Source organism: Electrona antarctica (genome assembly GCF_951216825.1).
Source record: "Electrona antarctica genome assembly, chromosome: 2".
Classification (NCBI taxonomy): domain Eukaryota; kingdom Metazoa; phylum Chordata; class Actinopteri; order Myctophiformes; family Myctophidae; genus Electrona; species Electrona antarctica.
The window spans coordinates 50,710,047-50,721,086 of NC_136807.1; the positions used below are offsets into that span (position 1 = coordinate 50,710,047).

The following is an 11,040-nucleotide window of genomic DNA, read 5'->3' on the forward strand; positions in this document are numbered from 1 at the left end:
CATTTGCTCAGGCACAATGATGTAAAATTCACCCATTCATTGTCAATGGGAATTTAATGTTTGTGTAGGACAAAGTTTGTGGACACACACACACCAAAAGCTGAAATGGCACAATTATGCAACGATGCTAAAATTATAACAGGGGGGGGGGGGAAACATAAGGGCTCGTGTCCATTGTTGTGGTCCTTTTCAATGCATTAAGATATTTGAAGACATACAATAATATACACAACCCTATCTCACAGAATATAGTATATATGAACGTAATTTAAATTCCATAGATAGAGCCAAAAGTCAGTTCAAATTACACTGAAATTCCTCCCCATGGACAATGACGGATACAGTGTTCTTATGAAATGACAGACAGACAAGCTGGACTGCTCTTTAGTGTAGCTTTACTTGTGCAGAGAGCGCGTTACAGAACATGGCAGGGCTTATCTAGGGTAAGGCAGAAGCAGGTAATCAATGCAAAACAATAACCAATTGCAGAGCAAGCATTAAGCAACGTAACCAATCATTTCACCGCTGTATGAGCCCTCATGTGTGTTTTTACATCACGTTTGTAACGAAAGCCTTTGCTACAAACTGTACATGTGAACGGCTTTTCCCCTGTATGAGTCCTCATGTGCATCTTCAGATTACACTTTTTATTAAACAGTTTGTCACAGACTGTACAAGTGAACGGCTTTTCCCCTGTATGAGTCCTCATGTGTTTTTTTAGAGCACCGTTGTCACTAAAGCCTTTGTTACATACTGTACAGGTGAACGGCTTCTCCCCTGTATGAGTCCTCATGTGCGCCTTCAGATTACCCTTTTGATAAAACATTATGTCACAGACTGTACAAGTGAACGGCTTTTCCCCTGTATGAGTAATCCTGTGTTTTTTTAGAGCACCGTTGTCACTAAAGCCTTTGCTACAAACTGTGCAAGTGAATGGATTTTCCCCCGTATGAATCCTCATGTGGGTTTTTAGAGCACCGTTGTCACAAAAGCCTTTGCTACAAACTGTGCAAGTGAATGGATTTTCCCCTGTATGAATTACCATGTGTCTTTTGAGATCACATTTGCTACGAAAGCCTTTGCTACAAACTGCACAAGTGAACGGCTTTTCCCCTGTATGCGTTCTCATGTGTATTTTGAGATCTTTGTTCCGCATATAGCTGTTGCTACAAACTGTGCAAGTGTACACATTTTCCCCTGTATGAGTCCTCATGTGCGTCTTTAGATTAACCTTTTGATAAAACATTTTGTCACAGACTGTACAACTAAAACTCAGCTTTTCCCCTGTATGAATTACCATGTGCCTTTTGAGATCACGTTTGCTACAAAAGCCTTTGCTACAAACTGTACAAGTTGTACAAGGCTTTTCACCTGTATGAGTTCTCAAGTGTACTTTTAGATAACCTTTGCCACAAAAGCTTTTGGTACAAACTGTGCAAGTGAACGGATTGTGACTCTTCAGACTACTCATTTGATTAAACAGTTTGTCACAGACTGTACAACTTAAACTTTTCTCCCCTGTGTGAATTATCATGTGCACGTTCAGATTTCCCTTGTGATTAAACGTTTTACAACACACTGCACAACTATAACTTTTCTTCCCAGTGTGACTCTGCTTGGAGTGAGTTTCTTTCGATGGTTTCAGTTTCCGGGACATCTTATTGCTCAAAGACAATCTCTGTCCTGCTTGTGTTATCATGTATTCAATTGAGGTGCTGGCTACAGGCTCTGTGTCTCTGTTCTCACCATCATCATCAATTTCACTTTTCACTGCTAGTAATGTCAGCATTGGCCTATCAACCTCTTCTGGTCTTTGAAGTAGCTCCTCCTGCTCATCTTTAATGTATGGAGGCTCTGGTTCCTCCTGGACCAGCCTGGAGCTCCTCTCTTCAGAGGAAACCTCCTCTTTACACACAGGGAGGTGCAGGACGTCTAGGGAAAACACAGGGAGGTACAAAGATACAATAAGAGTACGGTAAGGGTTGAACTTTAACTTTACATCTTGTTTCTCAAAGACAATCTCTGTCCTTCAACACTGTCTTCAGTGATGTCAGCTTCAGAACATTGTGAAGAGAGGAGCTGGTCATCACTAGCTGGTTGTGATGTTTGACAGTCCTCTACATCAGCTTGTGTTATCATGTATTCAATTGAGGTGCTGGCTATAGGCTCTGTGTCTCTGTTCTCACCATCATTTTCACTTTTCACTGCTAGTAATGTCAGCATTGGCCTATCAACCTCTTCTGGTCTTTGAAGTAGCTCCTCCTGCTCATCTTTAATGTATGGAGGCTCTGGTTCCTCCTGGACCAGCCTGGAGCTCCTCTCCTCTTCAGAGGAAACCTCCTCTTTACACACAGGGAGGTGCAGGACGTCTAGGGAAAACACAGGGAGGTACAAAGATACAATAAGAGTACGGTAAGGGTTGAACTTTAACTTTACATCTTGTTTCTCAAAGACAATCTCTGTCCTTCAACACTGTCTTCAGTGATGTCAGCTTCAGAACATTGTGAAGAGAGGAGCTGGTCATCACTAGCTGGTTGTGATGTTTGACAGTCCTCTACATCAGCTTGTGTTATCATGTATTCAATTGAGGTGCTGGCTATAGGCTCTGTGTCTCTGTTCTCACCATCATTTTCACTTTTCACTGCTAGTAATGTCAGCATTGGCTTATCAACCTCTTCTGGTCTTTGAAGTAGCTCCTCCTGCTCATCTTTAATGTATGGAGGCTCTGGTTCCTCCTGGACCAGCCTGGAGCTCCTCTCCTCTTCAGCGGAAACCTCCTCTTTACACACAGGGAGGTGCAGGACGTCTAGGGAAAACACAGGGAGGTACAAAGATACAATAAGAGTACGGTAAGGGTTGAACTTTATTTCTCATGCGTTTCCTCTGCGCACGCACGCACACGACAACACAACACAACACAACACAACACAACACAACACAACACAACACAACACAACACAACACAACACACACACACACACACACACACACACACACACACACACACACACACACACACACACACACACACACACAGGTTAACTGAAACCAAGTCCAGTTCATGGTACATTCAGATATATCCAGGAGTCAACGCAACGATGCGATCACATTGTTAATGTTAAAACCGAATACCAAACAATATAGTGTTTAGACTTATGCCAGGTTTACCTACAGTATGATCCTAGATAATCCTAGAGGCACTCCATTGTCTCTATACATGGTATTCCTGGTGACGCCCCCCGTTTCCAGTCTAGCGTCTTTTCTCAGAGTGTTAAGAGTGTTCTGTTTGCCGTCTCGCTCTATGGATTCTCATACTTGATCAGACGTTCCTACTCTCACCCATGGTCATGAAGTGTGGGTCATGACCGAAAGAATAAGGTCGCAAATACAAGCTAGTTTTCTTCGACCGGTGGCTGGCATCCCTTAGAGATAGGGTGAGAAGTTCAGTCACACGAGAGAGACTCGGAGTAGAACCGCTGCTCCTTCGCCTGGAAAGGAGCCATCTTAGGTGGTTCGGGCATCTGGTTAGGATGCCTCTCGGGCGTCTCCCTAGGGAGGTCCTCGACGCACGTCCCAGTTGGAGGAAACACATCGACTCACTGGCCTTGGAACGTCTCGGAATCCCCCAGGAGTTAGTCACTAATGTTGCTCCGGAGATGGAAGTCTGGAGCACTCTGGTGGAGCTGTTGCCCCCGCGACCCGACTACGGATAAGCGTTGAAGATGGATGGATGAGACGCGTTTGTTTTCCTTTGTAAATGATTAATAATACAACAAACCGTTTTGAGCACAGGTAGAGTGCATGCATTTGGGGATGTTGTTGAAAGTAATGTTATTTCATCAGCTTGACACCCATGAAGCCATACAGCGTTTTATCTTTGGGGTTTGAGGCTAAGCTCGGCTAACAACACACTGACACAACTACTACACAGATAGGATAGATGCTAGTGATCGACCGTCATAATTTAATAATCGTGCACCCCTACAAAAAATGTGAAGCCTGTAGTGTAGGCATGCTTCAGGAAAAGTACTTAATGTGCTGTTTCTATATTAGGTGAGTCAATTTAGGAAGAAATATCACAGACAGAGTAGAAAAAAATGGTGGTATTTTATCATGAACATTAGTTAGGATCAATTATAGGAAGATAAGTTGAAAAGTGGTCCTTTAAGAACATACTACAAATTTAGGAAAATATACCTTTGGGAAAGGCGTCATTTCCGAGATGACGTTAAAAATGGCAGGCTTATAAAGCTTATAAACAGCTATACTGTATATCTCAATTGAAAAGAAATATACAAAAGGTTTTTCACTTGATTCTTGTACCTGTAGACATGCTTATGAACATACAAAAGATTTAGGAAAATACACCTTCCGGAAGGCTTCATTTTCAAGATGCCGTTCAAAATGGAAGCTGGCACCGCTATACTGTATATCTCAATAGAAAAAATTGATACAAAAGATTTTTCACTTGATTCTGGTAGTATTGGCCATGCTAAATAAGATACTAAGGCCCTTTCCCAATTCCCCCCTTCTCCATCTCCCTTAGCCCTTCCCCTTGCTGATGCGCGTTCACGTGAGGAGGAAGGGTTATCTCAATTCTCTTTGGAGCGAGGGGTAGGGACGAGGGCGAGGGTTAGGATCCCCTTCAAACCAAGGGATATCGCGACCAGACTTAAAACGGAGGGACATGACACAGAGGGCGGAAGGCGGACGAGGTAAGACGCCTTTTCAGTCCTTTATTATGGAACTTATGGAAGAATATGATATTAACCAATATTATTTGAATGTGTTAACAATCTGCATCGCCAAAAATATCGCAATCTCTAGCAAAGGTTAACGTTACCTCACTTGAACTAACGATATGCTACGGCGTTGCATTCATACAACGTTACGGTAACGTTACCCATTAATTTCGCATCGGCGCTTTATTATTTTTTATTTACCGCCGGTGCCCCGGTGGAACAACTCGGATGCAAACTACTAGCTTAACTAGCAGGCATCAGTCCGACCCCCAGACCACGATATGTCAACATTCTGCAGTTTTGGAGCTCTTAAAAGCCGTGAAATAGCCTACTGTACCTACATAACGCTGCCGCTGCATAACGTTGGCTACTCGCTGCAGTGATAGCTGGTATGGTTTTATCATGACCAATGTTATGATAATCCCCACAAGTTGCAAAAGTTACATAACTAATTAGCAATGGTGTTGTTTTTTCCCCCCCAGGCAAACCAGCTATGGAACAGACTGCAAGCTGCTGTACAGCCTGTACATTGGATGGAGATGAATCACGATTGTCCTAAATGTTGTTGAATTTGAAACATTATCATTCATATTATTATTAGCATACCACGACTTCCATGATAGAAAATGACTCTGTTCTTAATGATATTAAAAACAATGAACACAATGACCACAGCCCCTTATTTCTATACTGTAAATTGTTTTTCCTTTTTCTAACCCTGTAGGCTATATGATATATATATAACTGTACCCATTCTATACAAACTGTTAATACAATAATCAATGAATCAGGTACAACTGTTGAGCAGTGTGTCAGAATGAGCTATATCTAGCTGAATTACATTCTGGTGGGCTACCAAGATGAGACAAAATTACAATATATTTATTTCATCATAACCACAGCCATAAATATTTACGTTCCATCTCTTCTCCCAAAATAGCCGATCTACAGCTTATAGCAGTGGTTTCCAAAGTGGGTTATGGGGACCCCCAGGGGATCCCCAGCTAAATTATAGTTTGGAACCAAATGGACCCATAAGGGTCCATTTGTACACTCAGAGTTAATTAACATTGATTTTACAATATAAATTGGGGATCCCAGAGACAGAAATGCCATCAAATGGGGGTCCATGGACTAATGCATGTCACACTGGTGGTCCGTGACACTGCTAGATTCGTAAAAATATATGGGGTGCCTGGCATAGCTCTTCAAATGGGGGTCTGCGGGCTAATTTGTGTCAATTTGGGGGTCCTTGACATGAAAAAGTTTGGGGACCACTGGCCTGTAGTGAGCTTGCAGATCAGCTATTTTCTGAGAACAGGTTGTATATCAATATATACAAGGGACGTTCAATATTTAGGGACGTTCCAATTCCTAGGGTGATGATTTATCCCCCTACCCCTTGACACTCATTATGAAGGGACAAGGGGAAGGGGCAAGGGATAAGGGGTAGGGCCAAGGGCTGAGGGGTAGGGTTAAAAAAGGAATTGGGAAAGGGCCTAAAAGTCTACTAAAATCTACCTTCAGGAAAGGCTTCATTTTCAAGATGACGTCCAACATGGCAGCCGTGGCAGCCAGCCAAGCTTAAATTGGCTATACTGTATATCTCAATAGAATATATTTATATTAATGATTTGTCCATTTGTTCATGCTTATGAACATAACAAAAATCTAGGAAAATATACCTTTGGGAAAGGCTTCATTTTCAAGATGGTGTCCAAAACGACGTCCGGGAGCTTAAAATTGCTATATCTCAATCCATCTTGAAAATGAAGCCTTTCCTGAAGGTAGAGAGGTACAGTATAGCTGTTTATAAGCTTTATAAGCCTGCCATTTTTAACGTCATCTTGGAAATGACACCTTTCCCAAAGGTATATTTTCCTAAATGTGTAGTATGTTCTTAAGCATGTCCAGAGGTACTAGAATAAGTTGAAAATGTTTTCCCATTTGATATATGGCCATTTTAAACTCTGTCTGGGACGCAATCTTGAAAAATGACGGCTTTCTGGAGAGTAGATTTTGGTAGACTTTGTGTGTTATTTAGCATGCCCAATACTACCAGAATCCATTGAAAAACCTTTTGTATCAATTTTTTGGGGGTTAAACCTTATATTGATCCATCCATATGATGTGTATGCCTATGTGCTGAATCCATTTCTGCTGCATGCCGAGTGATTCGAGTCACCAACCTGCTCTGTGTAGTGTGATGCGTGGCTGTAGAATCACGTCCAGTAGTTTGTTCTGTTTCTCCAGCAGAGTTTCTAGTGTCTCCATCTCTCTCTGGAAGAGGTTGAATATGAACTCTCCCACCGCGCCGAGGCGCTCCAACACAAACATTCGGACCTTAAGCGTCACACTACAAACATCATCGCCAAGCGGTTTGTCCAAAACGCACAATATCTCCTCTCCCACCGAGGTCATGTGTTCATTTATCTTCAGCCGTACAGACTCCATTTGACTCCTTTTACCTCCTTTAAGAGACATTTTCACCAACTGCAATATACTAATAGAATGTGTAATATACTTATAGGCCTATAGTGTCTAATATAGTGCGTAAAGTTCTCTGTTCTTACGTTGAGGATCACAACAAAGAGGTCCCGCTCCCCGATTCCACCATTACGCTGAAAAACAACACATGGGGTGCCGTGACCGGGCGTGACGTATTCACTTCCGGGTCAACGTGTTACAAGCATGCGCCGCAAGGGATCCTGGCACTGCTGGCTTTCGCCGCCTGGTGGAAGAGGTGTGTAACTGAATAACAGGATGGATTGATTGATTGATTGATTTAAATATTTATTAACAGTTTGCAGAATTACAGTACATTTCAAGCACAACTCAATACAAAGACTGTTAACTGTGAGTGGACGAGCCAATAAAGCATTACTTGTTTACAAGAGGGTCCACCTTGTTCAATTCATCAAAACATTTAGAGACGTACAAATAGACACTTCTATATAGCCAAAGAACAGAACAGAACAGGAATTCATCATAAAGGAGGTAAAAAGGGAAAAGAAACATACAGTGAGGGGGGTGTTAGCAGAGCTATCATTGCAGCGCTAGGAAGAGTCTAGATACCATGGACATAAGTCGAATGTACGGAGGAAATAAAATAATGAGACGAGTAGGCAGCAGCGTCAGTTCACATCCACTCTCTCAGCTGTACACAACAGAACTGATGAGAGGCATTTATTCAACCAATATAGAGCGTCGCAGTCCCTCCCCCTACCATGGACCAGGAAATTTATCTCAATGCATTTTTCCCATAGACATTTCGAAAAGTATTTATTTAAAGACGGTTACGCCACGGACAAAGCCAACTCGAGTCGTGACAACTCTTGACAACACAAACAATATTTTGGACCAAACAAATAATTACAAAGAAGAAAAACAACAAAAAAGTGTTGTAACCTGCCGTTTCTTTCTTCTTTCTAATTCTTTTTTCGGCCCCAAAAATCGTGTTTGTTGTCATGATTTGTCACGACTCGAGTTGGCTTTGTCCGCGGCGTAAACGTCTTTAAATAAATACTTTCTGAAATGTCTATGAGGAAAATGAACATTTCCTGGTCCATGGTAGGGGGCGGGACTGCGACGCTCATAGGCACTTCCTGTTACGAGCTGTTCACTTCAGAATAAGAGCATACAATATAATAAAGATCACATCTCAACCCCCCCACTTGATCGAATATTGGTAAATAAGAAAATGCAGTAAACTTAATGTTAAAACTTGAATCAACATATTTTACACCATCATTGTGTTCAGAATCAATAAAATCCATTTCAATAAATATGTGCAAAATGTAAGCATCTCTTTTACATCTTTCATCACATCACTAGTTTCAATAATAAAACTTCTACTACCCATGTTATTTCTAAAATACATGTTAGTTTACAAATACTCAAATAAATATCAATACATATGTTACAATTAAACCAAATACAAGCACTCTTGTAGAGTTGCTGCTAAAGCCATGTACTCAGCTTCACAAGTTGAAAGTGCTACGGTGCATTGCTTTTTAGACCTCCATGAAATCAAAGGACCCTCTGGGTTTAAGCTGACACAATAACCACTAGTGCTAAGTCTATCACTTACATCTTCTGCCCAGTTTGCATCGCTATATGCTAGTAATCCTAGTTCTTCACATTTCCTATAGCACAAGGATTTATCCCTGGTTCCCTTCAGATATCTTTCAATAACTCACTGTTGTCAGTGTAGTTCAGTTTTGCCTCACAAGGTGTCGCTCTTAGCTTGCAGTCTTGCATGTTAAACCTGGTCAATACTTTGTCAACATATTTCTTTTGTCACACAATGATCACCCTGTTCAAAATCAATGCCAATAAAATGTCTCAATAAATAGCAATAAATAAATCACACACATCTTTTTCCTTCTTTCTTTTGTTTTACTGTGTTGTGACAATCATGCATCACCACCCTGTTTTTGTTTTTACCCCCCATTGCATTCTTGCCCTCTGGCAGTATAGTCAGGGTAAATTTATAATTTTCTCCATAACAATAATCAAAGGTTACATTTCCCTGGTAATCAGATTTAGCTTGACACTCGTAATCCTTTAAATATTGAGGTGGTCTCCTTTCTCTTTGTGGGTAAATTGTACTCTGGCCACTTTCAACTGCCTGAAAGTCAATCAGATCTCCTACCTCGGATTCTGCATCTTGTTCAACCAGATTACTCATTTCTGACTCTGCATTTTGTTCTTGTGTCTCTTCTGGAGTTACATTGGTTTTCTTAACTTTAGGTAGATGGTTTACACTACAGCCCTCCTCATACTGTAATCATCATCCTCCTCATCGTGCCCTGTTTGGGTCTGACTCTCAGTGACACTCCTCTGAATGAATTTTTCCAATCTGTGTTTAGCTACAAGTACTTTCCCTGTGTCAGGACAAAACACCAAATAAGCTGGGCCGTTTTTATCATATCCTACAAAGATACCCTTTTCACATCGTGAATTTAACTTTTTCTTGTCTTGTTTATATGCACAGCATGGGGACCCAACTGTTCTCATTCTTGAAAGGTTTGGCCCCTTTCCTGTCAGCATATAGTATGGTGTCTGCCCTAAACACTTGTTGAAACACCTGTTTCGAATGACAGTAGCAGTCATTAATGCATATGTCCACAATTCCTTTGGTAAATTGCTTTCAATCAGCATGCATCTGGCCATTTCAATCAGTGATCTCAAATTTCTCTCAGCTGCCCCCTTCTGAGCTGAGGTCTCATGTCTGATGGCATTTTTGCTTAGCAATGCTCGAAATAGGCCAGAAGCATACTCGGTACCATTATCTGATCGAATACACTTAATTTTGGTGAAACATCATTGGTGAAACATCATCAATGTATTTATCTGTAGCTTTGACTATGTCACTCTTATATTTCAAGAAATAAAAAAAAAATGCTCCTGATTAATCATCAGTAAATGCTAAAATTTATTTGAATCCATCTTTAGCCGTTGGATAGATCGGTCCAAATAATTCAGTGTACAAATTCTAGTGCAGCTTTAGCCCTTTGTTCTGGCTCTCTGTTTCGGCTCTGAGCAAATTTACCTTCTGTGCACACTTCACATGACAATTTGGAAATATCAACTTCGCCTTTAATTTCCATACCTTTAGTTACATTCTGCAATTTCAACACATCTTCGTAGTTGCAATGGCCTAGAATTTCATGCCACGTTTTGATATCATAGCACCCTTGACATTCATCATGAACATCAACATCAGAATTTCCCTCTACAGTGTTTAAATAAAACAATCTGTCATGTACCTTAATGTTGAATGTCGTACCGTTTTTATGGATGAGCTTGTTCTGTCCCTCTTTGAATATGACTGTGGCTCCATTTGCTGTAGCTGCATTGACTGAGAAAATGTCTTGGGGAAAGGATGGAACATAGAGCGCCCCCTTCAGCATCGTTTCCACCTCTCGACCCTTGTTATCTCTCAGGCAAACTACTGCAGCACCTCTCTTCAGCGCTATGCCAGAGGCCCTCACTCCATCAGCGGCTCCGTTCTTTTGGCAAATCTAGAACTTCCTGTTTGAGAGCTAGCAAATTTAAGACATCCGGTTGCTTTCAGAATAAAAGCGTGGTTAATTAAATAATTATTACATTACATTATTAGTATTGTTATTACATTACAGTTATTGTGAAGACACACATTATGTTTCTGTGTAAAAATAAGTAATTAAATAACGTAAAAAAGTTATCTAAATGGATAAATGCCCAAGTCCATGCACTGGAGTGCCCAAGTCCATTCACTGGAGTGCATGGACTTTATAAAGTGGACACTGGACAA

General features: G+C 41.1%; 1 long non-coding RNA gene across 1 annotated transcript; it reads right to left on the minus strand.

Moving 5' to 3' along the window:
* Nucleotides 1–368: 368 nt before the first annotated feature.
* On the minus strand, nucleotides 369–7,382 carry LOC306940734. The gene is made up of 4 exons (XR_013792042.1): nucleotides 6,932–7,382; nucleotides 2,624–2,806; nucleotides 2,187–2,369; nucleotides 369–1,932 (listed from the first exon to the last, which is right to left on the minus strand). It is a non-coding gene; the product is annotated as an uncharacterized lncRNA (long non-coding RNA).
* Between the last annotated feature and the right edge of the window lie 3,658 nt (nucleotides 7,383–11,040).